The sequence below is a fragment of the Canis lupus genome, chromosome 25 (assembly GCF_003254725.2).
Source record: "Canis lupus dingo isolate Sandy chromosome 25, ASM325472v2, whole genome shotgun sequence".
In the NCBI taxonomy this organism is placed as follows: Eukaryota; Metazoa; Chordata; class Mammalia; order Carnivora; family Canidae; genus Canis; species Canis lupus.
In genome coordinates, this window is record NC_064267.1 from 9,179,149 (window position 1) to 9,191,622 (window position 12,474).

The 12,474-nt window shown below is 43.5% G+C and overlaps 1 long non-coding RNA gene across 1 annotated transcript; it reads left to right on the forward strand.

Moving 5' to 3' along the window:
- The first annotated feature begins 9,750 nt into the window (after positions 1 to 9,750).
- Positions 9,751 to 11,122, forward strand: LOC125753640 (uncharacterized). Its single transcript, XR_007405933.1, has 2 exons — positions 9,751 to 10,316; positions 10,786 to 11,122. It is a non-coding gene; the product is annotated as an uncharacterized LOC125753640 (long non-coding RNA).
- Positions 11,123 to 12,474: the final 1,352 nt, after the last annotated feature.

A 12,474-nucleotide genomic window follows, 5' to 3' on the forward strand; every position in this document is an offset into this window, starting at 1 on the left:
GTGTGCTGAAGATGAAGGGGGGAATAGACTGCAAATGAATAAAGGAAAATGAGGTCAGGAAGACTGGCAGGGGGAGCTTTTATACAGGCATCACTTATACCATTCATTACTTTATACGCCCCATCAGGAAGACACTTACTTTCCGTACCCTGGCAGGAGGAACATTTTCTCCTGACCTAGCAACAAACCCAGCCAATGAGAAACCGCCACAACGCAGCCAATGAGAGGACACCACAACCCCATTGGAGGAGAGTTTAGGACTCTCACTCTCCTCCAATGAACTTTTTTTATTTCCTAAATGACCTTTCATTCAAAAACAGCCCTCCCAACTCCCTCCTTTCCTCTATGATAGCAAATCCTTCTCCTTTGTTCTCTGTACATGTGCACAGTTTGCCATAGTTTGGTTATCCCAAAGTGCAATTCCTCTACTATTCCAGAATAAACTCATCTGCTACTTGATAACTTTCCTAGTTTAATTTTTAAGGTTTACTGGAGGCTGGTTCTAACCTCAAGTAACAGGGGAAAATGCAGGAAACAGCCTGGCTAGTTTTCTGACACCACGCCCAGATGTATTAATGAATTCTAGCTGTATTTTGCTTCTTGCCTGTCTCTGATCTCTGATCTACTCAACAAGAGTAACAGCTACAAAAGTTGCTTTTGTAAGGTCAGTGAGACCAGGTCCAGTGCAGAGCCCCACCCAGATTCACATAGACTGAGCTCAACCTTGTTGATCACCCTTAAACCTGCACTGTGTGTGGATGATTTGGCTTTGTTGGGGGGTAAAATATAGCATAAGAGTTTTATGTCACAATTATATGCAATTGGTTAAGATGAGCATAGCAGTTTCTCCCACCAAGATCTGTTTCCTTTACAGTAAAATATCAACATTTATTATCGAAATAGAAGGATTAAATGAAATTCTTCTTTGCTTCTCTGTACTTTGATTTACAATTTTTCTACATTTTCCAAATGAGTGTGTATTGTTTTGTACAGAAAAATGGTGTCGAGCGTAATAAAAACATTATAAAGTTGCTTTCCTGGTGTGTTATCTAGAGGTTTCATTTGATGTGTTTTCAGTAAAACACCTGCATTTCTTTATAGATAATTTATGCACTACCAAAATGCCAGAGAATGATATCAAAAAGTGAACTGAAAAAAAAAAAAAAAAAAAGCATTCCTTGTAATGTCAGCCATTGCTAATCAGTGGAGAGCTATAGAGATCTTTTCTTGGTTAGTATCTTTTTTATTATCAGAGAACCAAGCAAGCAAGCATAATAACTGCAAGTGGACATCTTTTTGGTCTTTTTTTTGTACTGGTGGCTTATTTACACAGTTGTGTTCATATTGTAGAATTGTTATTCGGCTTTTTTCGCTTAACACCATATATATATCAAGTATCAAAAACTGTCTTTGTAAGTAGCATTTGAAGCCGCTTTGTTGTTTTCCATCAAGAGAATTTACTATTGTTTGTGGGGACATGTGTTTACTCATGACTACTCAAACCATTTCCAGTTTTTCCTTATAAACAATGCTTCAATGAACGTCTTTGCACTTTAGCTTGTTTATGTATCTTGAACTCTGGGAAATGGAGTTACTGAGACAAGTGATATGACAATGTTTAAGGTTATTGAAACATGCACCATTATTTTCCAAAAGAATTTTACCAAGTTGTCTTTTCACCAGCAGGGAATTCTCATGGTTTTATTTTATTTTATTTTTCAAGATTATGCTCTTTCTTTTCTTTTTTTAATTTTTATTTATTTATGATAGTCACACAGAGAGAGAGAGAGGCAGAGACACAGGCAGAGGGAGAAGCAGGCTCCATGCACCGGGAGCCCGACGTGGGATTCGATCCCAGGTCTCCAGGATCACACCCCGGGCTGAAGGCCGCACCAAACCGCTGAGCCACCCAGGGATCCCTTCTCATGGTTTTAAATCTTTGGTATTGGTTGTATGGTAACCTCATGGCTATTTACATTTGTATGTTGCAGATTACAAGTGAAATTAACAGTTTAGCTGTGATGTTACTGTTCAGATTTAGAGACTGTTTATAGCAGAACAATCACCCCATTGATGAGTCAGTGGCTATGTCTGCAGTTAAAGCTAGGCAAAGTAAAGACGGGGGCCATCCCCATGTGCCCCCATTGGGGTGACTGTGCTTTGGCAACTTCACCAGCTTATAGACTCAGTCTCTCAGTGGAAGTCCAAAGTTAGAGACCCTGGTTCAAATGAACCAAACTCACAGCAAACTGAAAACCAGAGCTTCACCATCTCTACCACCATTCTTGGATTTCCTGTCAGCATACAAGTATCTGCAGGTTTCTCCCTCTTAACCAAAAAATAATTTTTAAACATTTTACATCCCACTTTTCTATTTAGCTACTTTCCCATCTCCATTCTTTTTTTTTAATAAATTTTTATTTATTTATGATAGTCACACACACACACATAGAGAGAGAGAGAGAGAGAGAGAGAGGCAGAGACACAGGCAGAGGGAGAAGCAGGCTCCATGCACTGGGAGCCCGACGTGGGATTCGATCCCGGGTCTCCAGGATCGCGCCCTGGGCCAAAGGCAGGCGCCAAACCGCTGCGCCACCCAGGGATCCCCTCCATTCTTTTTTTTTTAACAGTTTTTTATAAAGATTTTATTTATTTATTCATGAGAGACAGAGAGAGAGAGAAAGAGAGAGGCAGAGACACAGGCAGAGGGAGAAGCAGGCTCCATGCAGGGACTCGATCCCGGTCCCCAGGATCACACCCTGGGCCAAAGACAGCGCTAAACCACTGGGCCACCAGGACTGCCCCCGCATCTCCATTCTTATGTTGATTGTCAAACTTCCAGAAAGAACAATCTACATCACTCGCCTGTCATTCACTCTTCAAGACTTTACAACCTAACTTCTGCCCTTCACACCACTGAAACTGACACCCCCCCCCCACCGCCCCGTGCCTCTGTGTGGCCAGATGTAAGACACTTTCTGTTCCAATCTCACTAGATACCACCTGTCCTTGCAGTCCACTCTTCCTTAGGTTGTGAAGTAGGTCCACAGTACGGCAGAAAGTGCAAACATTTTAGTTTGAAACCCAACCCTGACACCTACTAGCCATGTCATCTTGAGCAAATTTCTTAACCTCTCTGATCCTGAACGTTCTCATCTTTAAAATTAGTGCAGTATAGGGTGAGGTGGACTAGCGCCACGGCTGGGAGCTCAGACTTGGGTGCCTTATCAGCTGCATCGAGCTCCAGTCTACTCTGTGATCTTGAGCACATCCCTCCTCCGTGCTCCAGTGTCCTCGTGTATAAATAGCCGGGCTTTGTGAGGATTTAATGAGCTACTGCAAAGTACTCCAAGGGTGCCTGGCACATAGTATATGCTATTTCAGTTTCTGCTTTATGCCCACATCAGGGGACTTCTGTATGAGTAGAATGAGACACTAGTGAAGCATCTAGCACAGCAGCGGGCACATAGGCCCCCACTAAATCCATGCCAGCTCTGTCTTCTCCTGGTTGTCCCCCATTTCAGAGTCCCAGAGTTCTGTCCTTGATTATTTTCCCTTTCCCTGGGTGACTTTGTTTAAATCCTTGGCTCCCATGACCTCAAATCTCTAGCTCCAGGCCAGACTTATTCTCTGATTCCCAGACCAACGTACCCAGCGGCCTGCTGACCTCTCCCTGTGATTTTCCATTGGCATCTTTCCCTCACCGTCTTCTTCTACCTCCAGATGTGCTCCTCCTCCCCTGTTCCTCATTCCAGGGAGGCATCTCCATCCTTCTGTTCAGAATTTTGACGTCATCCTGGACTCACCCTCTCACTTCCTCCCTCCACCCACGCCCTCCCCCACTGTCCCTCCAGCCCAGCCAGCTGGCATCTCCATATACAGGGGTGCCTTCCACAAACCTCAGGGATGTCTTGCTCTTTTCCCATCCTCATGCCTGTTGTTTGTTTTGCCTTCCATTGCTTTTTTTCTGGAAGATTCCAGCAGATGCCATGTCAGCCTCAGCCCCCTCTATCCCACTTTATGATTTATGGATGAATTATGTCTCTCCCTGCCCAAATTCACGTGTTGAAGCCTTAACCTCCAGAACCACAGAATGTGACTATATTTGGAGACAGGACCTTTAAAGAGGTGAATAAGTTACCATGAGACCATCAGGGTGGGCCCTAATCCAATATGACTGATGTCCCTATAAGTAGAGGAAGAGACACCAAGAAAAGGAAGACCATGTGGGGGACATGGCTAGAAGACAGCCATCTATACGCCAAAGGGACAGACCTCAGGAGAAACCTAGACTGCTCACACCCTGATCTTGGGCTTCCAGGCTCCAGAGCTATGAGAAATTCCCTTTCTCTTTAAGCCTCCAGTCTGTGGTATCGTGGTATGGCAAGTGGAGCAGACTGAGAGCCCTCTTCAGCCTCAGATACTTGGCTGTAAGCTTGTGGAACATGGCTCACAGCTCCCTCAAAGCTGTGCGTAGGCTGTTTCTGCTCCATGGCCCCCTCCCCACCTCACAGAGCCTCACCCACCTTTGAAGACACAGTTTAAACATCATCTCCTTGGGGCTAAGTTACATGCCCTTCCTCCTGGTCCCCAGGACAAATGATAGCTGCCATGCCTGCCCTGATTACAGGCGTTGTGCTATTGACTTAGGTGTTTGTCTCTCCCACTAAAACCAAGGGGGGAGAAAAAAACTGTATCTTGTGCCTTTTTCTTCCTAGCACAGTGTGCCTCCACAGCATATATCCAATTTATTTTTATGGAAGAATGAATAAATGAATGAAAGGCAGCATCGTGTCGCGGTTATATATAAAGTTCTTAGAATGGTACCTGACACATAATCCGTACTATTGAGTGTTTGTTAAATAAATGAACAGAAATATACTGAACATGCTTCAGATCATTTTTTTCTGCGATTATGTCTGCTAAAGTCTTATGAAAGCTAAAGGAGGAACATATGGGAAAATAAAAGCCCAGATTTGCAAAGAGATTTACCCATGCAAATCAGTTCAAATTCGTCGTTATTGCACTGATTCCTGACAACTTTAGTCATGGCTGAACTAGAATGGAAATTTTTACTTCTTTCCCTCTGTGCTTACCTCATTGGGCTCTGGCTGTGTTATCCTCTGAGTTCACTGCTTCCTGCCTGCCCAAATAAACACTCCCTCTTGGTAGCAGAGTTCACATGGAAGCCTCCCCAGGCCAGTCCTGATACATTCTTTGGCCCTTCGGTTCAAGCTTTTTGATTGCTAGCAGGGCACTGAGGAGAATGTGGGTTACGATGTTGCAGCAGCTGGAAGCATCTAGCACATGGAGAGTTTGGTGCAAATGACTGGAGTAAAGCAAGTGTACTGAGAACCATGTATGAGAACAAAGATTCAACGCCGTTCTATGAAAGCTAATCGGAAGCTTGCGTGGCCTGGGTGCCTGGGACGTGAAGATGCTGAAGACCTGGTCCCTGCCTCCAGGAACCTCAAATTGAGTCGGCTGCAAGTGTTCAATAACTATTGAGAGAGAGGATGGAAGAAGACACAGAGAAGGAAGAAGGGGGAGATAAAGACAACCACATATGGGGGACAGTATCAGGAGGGAAAGTCTTAAAGCCCAGGAACAGAAGGGTTCATTAGACACAGGAAGCAACCAAGGGCATCTCCAGAACTTTGAACAGGGTTGGACACAGTGGAAATCTCATTTGAGGGGACTGAACCTCTAATGGTGGCTGGAGAGAAGATTCCCACCTTGGACGGGAGGTTGAGCTAGAAGGCCCGAGAGCCCACCCAACTCGGAACACTTCTACTCTAAAGTGAGCAGACTGAGAGGGCCAGGAGATGGACCCAGAGCATCCTGTAATACCCTCCAAACCACTTCTGCGCCCTGGAAGAAGCAAATGTGCCAAGCCATTGTTGGGATTTCACATCTGCCTGCATCCATTACAGCATCAGCCGTGACATTAACCATCATGATGATGGCCAGGAGTCGGTGAGGACTTCTCTGTTTTAAGTGCCTTCAATGGATTATCTCATTTAATCCTCCAAGCTAGGGACTACTCATATCCTCTATTCATATTCCACATTCGTATTTTATGGAAAGAGAAATAGCAACACACAAAGAGCTCTAGTTGTTTGCCCCAAGTTCCACAGGTGGTAGAACAGAGAAGCACTTTTCATAAACCCATCCTAGGCTGAGCTCACATCCCAGATGGAAAGGTTCACTCCTCCCATTGATCTTGACTCCAGAGTAAATGGGCAGACTTTGGCCCACAGGCCAAGTCCTGGCCCCCCCGCCCCGTCTCTGTACACTTGTGATTAAGAATATTTTTCAGGATGCCTGGGTGGCTCAGTGGTTGAGCATCTGCCTTTGGCTCAGGTGATGATCCCAGAGTCCTGAGATTGAGTTCCACACCAGGCTCCCCCCAAGGGAGCCTGCTTCTCCCTCTGCCTATGTCTCTGCCTCTCTCTGTGTGTCTCTCATGAATAAATAAATACTTTTAAAAAGAATATTTTTCAAAATAATTGGAAAAAATCATAAAAAATGTAATATTTGTAATACAAATGTATTATATGTAATATTTGTACATGACATGTACAAATTATATGAAGTTCAAAGTTCAGTGTCTGTAAATAAAGTTTTACTGAATACAACCACACTCATTTGTTGACCTACCACTGTATGTGCGCTGTGGCAGCAGAACTGAACAATTAGCCTTAAACCTAAAATATTTACTGTCTAGCTCTTGACAGAGAAACAGTGCCAGTCCTTGCTCTATGGTCCGGCTCGTGTCTAGAGTCAGGAGTTCCTCTTCAGTGTGCCGCCCTCTTCTCTAGGCAATGCTGGGCCCCTCTACCTCTCCAGAGCTTAGAGAACCACCCACCCCCATGTACAAGACCCCAGACCACAAGAGAATAAAAGCTGCCCCCCAAGCCCAGATCCTCAATCCCTTAAGTCCCTCTCTCAAATTAAAAAAAAAAAAAAAAAGTAACCGCTTAATGGCCATTTTTCACATTCTTTGGCAAGAGGGTGGTGGCTCTGTTCATGCATTTATTCACCCAGTCATCCATCCATTCATTCCATGAACATTGGGTGAGCCTTGTGGCCTTGGTGCTTTCTGTGGTGGATGAGGGGATGGGAAGTAGACCCTCAATCTCACACAGGCAACAGTTACCTTGAGTCTTAGACCCTTAACTCGATGGTCAGGTATAGACCTTGAACTTGGACAGACCAGGGTTAAGATCCTGGTTCTTCCACTTCTGAGCTCTGACTGCACAGGAGGGACTAAACCACCTAACCCTGTGCAAGAACTGGGGGTGTTCTTACCTCCCTCTCATTCCTGTTAGGAGTGGTCAGTAGAATAGTGTGGGCAAAGCACTTTGCACAAAGTGGAGCACTGGATCAAGCCCAGAAAACTGTATCCACCCTCAGAATCACCATCAACATCCCTGTTGTTATTGGGAGAATCTGATCAGGTACACCTTCATGTTGATAAAGCTGACACAGATTTAGAAAAAGTCACCCCTAGTGTGTTCCCTCTTTTTTAAAGATTTAATACCAGGAAACACTGTACTTTTTTCTAGGCCCCTTGATATTTGTTACAATCTCAAAAGCCAAAATTATTTGAATCAGAAAAGAAAAAAGCAGAGAGAGAGAGACTTTTCCTTTCACCAAGATCCTCTGAGATTGTGAGAAAACACAGAGCAGAAATAACAAGGATCTTGGCAGTGCTAGGCTGACAGCAGTGGGAAGTGGGGCCGAACCCCTGGTCTGGACGTCAGGACTTTGGAATGCTGGGCCTAGCTCAGTAATCCTTTTAGAAGAAAAAAATGACAGGCACAGAACGTTCAGAAAGAAATAAAATTAAAAACAACAACAATACATACACACACACCACATCTTGTGCCTTTGTGAGGCTTTACAATCAAGGGCTTAGCAGAGATGGGGGTGGGGGGGTGGGGGGGTGGGGGAGTGGATAGATGGGGGTGCCGTTAGGGAAGCTGAGCTGGTTCTCCTTAATCCTATTTTGGCCTGTAAATTACCAAAGCAGAGAAACAAGGAGGAAAAATGAGTATTTTTTCACCATTTCTGACAACTTTGCAACTTTGAAAACCTTGTAATTAATTACCACCCAGTGATATCGCGTGGTGTAGAAAAATCAGAATATATCTGATTTAATAGTTTTTAATTAATAAACAAGTTTTATTTTTTCATAATTCTCCCAACTGGAGGTAAACACTGAAAAGTTGGTCAATGTGCATCTGCCCCCCCCGCCCCGCCTCCAGCGCCCCAGTCTTTCTCTCACCATATAAAGCGAGCACACAAAGTGTACTTTCTCACCTCGTGTAGCAGGGTTAATAGTTAAGACCAGGCAGTCTGAAGCCCCAGGGCCTGGCTTTCAATCCAGGCTCTGCCTTGCCAGCTGTGTGACTTTCGACAAGGGCTTCCCTCCTTCTGCCTGCATTTGTGTCTTCTGTGAAATAGGGTTCTTTTTTTCTCTTTTTAAAGATTTTATTTATTTATTTGAGGGAGAAAGAGAGAGAGAGTGAGAGCGAGGGAGTACAGGTGTGTGTGTGTGTCTGTGTGTGTGTGTGTGTGTGTGTGTGTGTGTGATTGGGGGTGGGGGAGACAGAGAAACAGACTCCCCACTGAACAGGGAGCCCAATGTGGGGCTCGATCCCAGGACTCTGAGATCATGACCTGAGTCAAAGGCAGACACTTAACCCACTGAGCCACCCAGGTGCCCCTTCTTTTCTTTTCTTTTAAATATTTATTTATTTACTTTTATTTAAGAGAGAGAGAGTGCAACAAGTGTGCAAGGGTGGGGAGGGGCAGAGAGAGACTCTCCAGCAGACTCCCCACTGAGCACAGGGCCCAGATATGGGGCTTGATTTCATGACCCATGAGATCGTGACTTGAGCTTAAATCACGAGTCGGACACTTAATTGACTGAGCCACCCAGGGGCCTCTGCATGTGTATGTTTTTAAGTACTCAAACCTAGCAATATACTCCATTATCACTTTTGTCCTGGAAGTCATAAAGTCCTTCTCTACCTGTCAAATGATAACAATATACTTTTTCATTTTCTTCTAAAACATTTATAATTTTATTTTTTACATTTAAAAATCAGATTTATATCAAATTTGCTTTGCAACTTGTATCTAATATGTGTGGTCTCACCTCTAGACTCAACAATTCTATAAACCGATCATTAACCAAGTTGGTTAATTTCTTTGAACGTCAATACTTTCCCTCCAAAAAGTGAAAATAAGGAAGTTCTTCTGCTTGTTATGTTGTAAATAAACACGTGTTGAGAAGTATTGAATGGCATAGCCGTGTACACAATTACTGCCAAATTCAGGACGTGAAAGGAGCGAGACACAGAAATGCAAGGTTTTCCGAGTTCTTCTAAGACCGTGAAAAGAAGCGAGAATTCCCAACTGTCAGCTTCCCTGATTCTGAGGGGCCCATAGGTTCATTCAAGTTCCCGAAGCTGGGTTCAGGGAGGCATTTGGGATTATTCAAGTGTGTCAATGACACTTTATCCTTTAGAATATCACAGAATTGACTTCGGGTGCTGTCCAAAGGGGGGGGGGGGGGGAAGAAACTCGAATTCTAGAACTTAAAAAACTAGAAGTTAACCACTATTATCACACATTTCAGTTCTTTTCAGAACTTCGATTTCCTAAATGACTCTGATTCTCCGGAAGCCCCGTGCCAAATGTATCAGAATCACGCAGGATTGCCACTTCTATTGCACAATATTTGCAAACTTTCGCCTTGTTCTTTTCTCTAAGGAGAACGGCGCCGCTAGGAACAGGCCGGAGGCGGTCAGCCCGGCCGCTGCTCGGCCCTTGGGGTCCCGGGGTGGGCTCGGGGCGGCCTCCGCCTCTACCGGTGCTCGGGATCCAGCACCCCAGGGGGCGACGGCAAGAGCCAACAAGCACCCACCGTTTTGCTTCCTCCTTTGGTCCTTAATAGAGATAAATCGTGCCTCTGACAGCTGTCATGGACTCAACTTCAAAGACAGAGACGTTACTTAAGGGGAAACAGCACCAAGTTTATGAGCCAACAGTTAAGAAGCTGCTTTTAAAGTTTCTGAAAGGATGCGAGAACCTGCTGAATAATCCACAGTCATCCATCTCTTTTATTGTTCGTTTGCTCAAGGTCCTGCAGGACATTATCAGAAACATGAGACATCTCGAATGGTATTCAAGGATGTGAACTAAAGGCTCCCTCATTCTTTCAGATGAGTGTCGGTAAATTTAGCAATGAGAGATACAAGAGGGCAGTGTTCCACCCTCATTATGCAGCCACGATTGAATTTTGAGTAAGAAATGTTGATTCTCTGGTGTACCATGTGTTCTTTCATTTCATGCTTTTTCCTTTCTGTGCTATTGGACACTTTCGAAGATACGTCTTTTTTTTTTTTCTTTTAAGAAAAGCAAGAAATAAGTGTGACAACACTTTTTTAATGAATCCGAGTTTGTCCTACTTATATAAAAAGTACAAAATAACAGCTGCCACTTCCTATGTGCCTGGTATATGCCAGGCGCTTTATACGTGTATCTAATTGCTGTAACCCCCTGTTAAGGTCAATATTATTACTGTTTTCCTGGTGAGGAAAGGCATCTCAGAAGAATTAAGTGACTTGCCTGAATTGTCGGATATGGGATTTGAACTGTGCGCAGTCTCAGTCCAGAACCTTTGCTCTTTACACTCCCCAGGGCTGACTTTTCCCGAACCTGACCTTCAAAAAGCATCTAACAGGCATTTCTCTCTTTTTCTCTTTCATGCAGGACACAAGAAGAGGAAACAGACCCTTGCCGAGTTTTTAAATCGTGAAAACATCTTCAGCCATCGATTCTATGAGTTTGGGTTTGTTTGAGGTTTCTATAAGATAGAAGCAGTTGCACTGCTTGGTCACGTCTTCTTCTCGTTTTACAATCTATCCCTGGAGAATTACAATTCTATTTTCCTGATCACTTGGTTGATGGTTCATCCCCACCGGGCGATCTTCCTTCTGCTTTCTTATTACTCTAAACTCTGGCAGGGTCTCGAATCTATATATTGCTTTTGCCTGTAAAGTATGGATTTTTGATCTACTGTGATACAAACTAAAATTGTGCAATTCAATCTTAATGGTCCCCCAGAGAGTTGAATGAGTGGACATCCTATGTGCTGCCAGAGAGGGACTCAACATTAAGAAGACCATAGTTCAATATTTGTGAGTTATTCAGACGGCACAGAGCACTTACAACTGTTGACATGGCTTTCTACCCAATGAGTCTGTTCTCAAAGTGAACGAGGCAGAAACCATACATACATGCAACAGAAAAGAGAAGATTTAAAACACAGGGATCCTTCCTAGCAAATCATTGCAGGACTTTAAATATATATTATCTTTCAACTGTTTGAAACTTTTCAAAGAGCACAACACTATTAAAGACATCAACAGTTTTCTTCTTTTTCTTTTTTCTATTGCACTAGAGGTGCAAATACAAATTACATACAAAATATAGTAAGCATTTGGTAAGTATCTATCGGAAAAATTAATGAATACTTGAAACAATAATTTAAACAAAGAATATATTCAGCTCTGCCCTTCAGCTTATTATTCATTCAACTAATATTATATCCAGTTGAAAAGTATGGAAAAGACACTGAGAATATAACTTTAAAATACACATGTAATTCCTATCCTCATGTAACTTTTCTATGTAACCGTCTGTGTAACCTAGGGCAATGCCTTCATAGTCCCTTTCTTCATGTAAAATGAGAGGAATAACAGCCTTTTTGAATATCCCTGAGGCGATGTTGTGAAAATGAAGTAACATAATGTGATTTGTAAACTGTCAAGTTATATACTAATATATCATCTATAAACTATATCAGCAAGTTACAGAAAGCCTCACTCAAAATGTCTTAAACCACTAAGTGAATTTGTTAGCTCAAGTTTAACTGAAAATGGTAGAGGTCAGTAATATTGCCTTCCAGCAAGCCTTGATCCAGTAGCTCAACAATGTCACCAAGAATCTGATTTCTTCCCAGCTTTTCACTTTGCCCTTTTGGGGGTCAAATTCTCAGGCTTACTTCCTTTCGGTCCCCTATGGCTTCCAGCAACTCTCAGAGATGGTACTTCCTCATTCTAATCCACAAGGGAAGAGAGAGCCCCCCTGCCCAAGCTTTCCAAGGAAAATTTGAAGATTTATTCTGATTGGGCCCCCTAAGGTCACATGCCCACCCTGTGACCAGTGTTTATGCCCAGAGAAATGAAAGGGACTTATTGGCTTAGCTTACACTACATGCCCCAACCCCGGAGATGGGGGTGAAATCAGATTCCCCCCAGCTTCATGAATTCCCAGTAGAAAGTGGTTGGCTGCTGGGTAGAGAATGAGGATGGAGATGGATGGATGATGAATGTGTGCTAACAACCTGTTCAGTTAGCTGGATTTGAAACTTGAGTTAACCAGTAATACTGCCAGAAA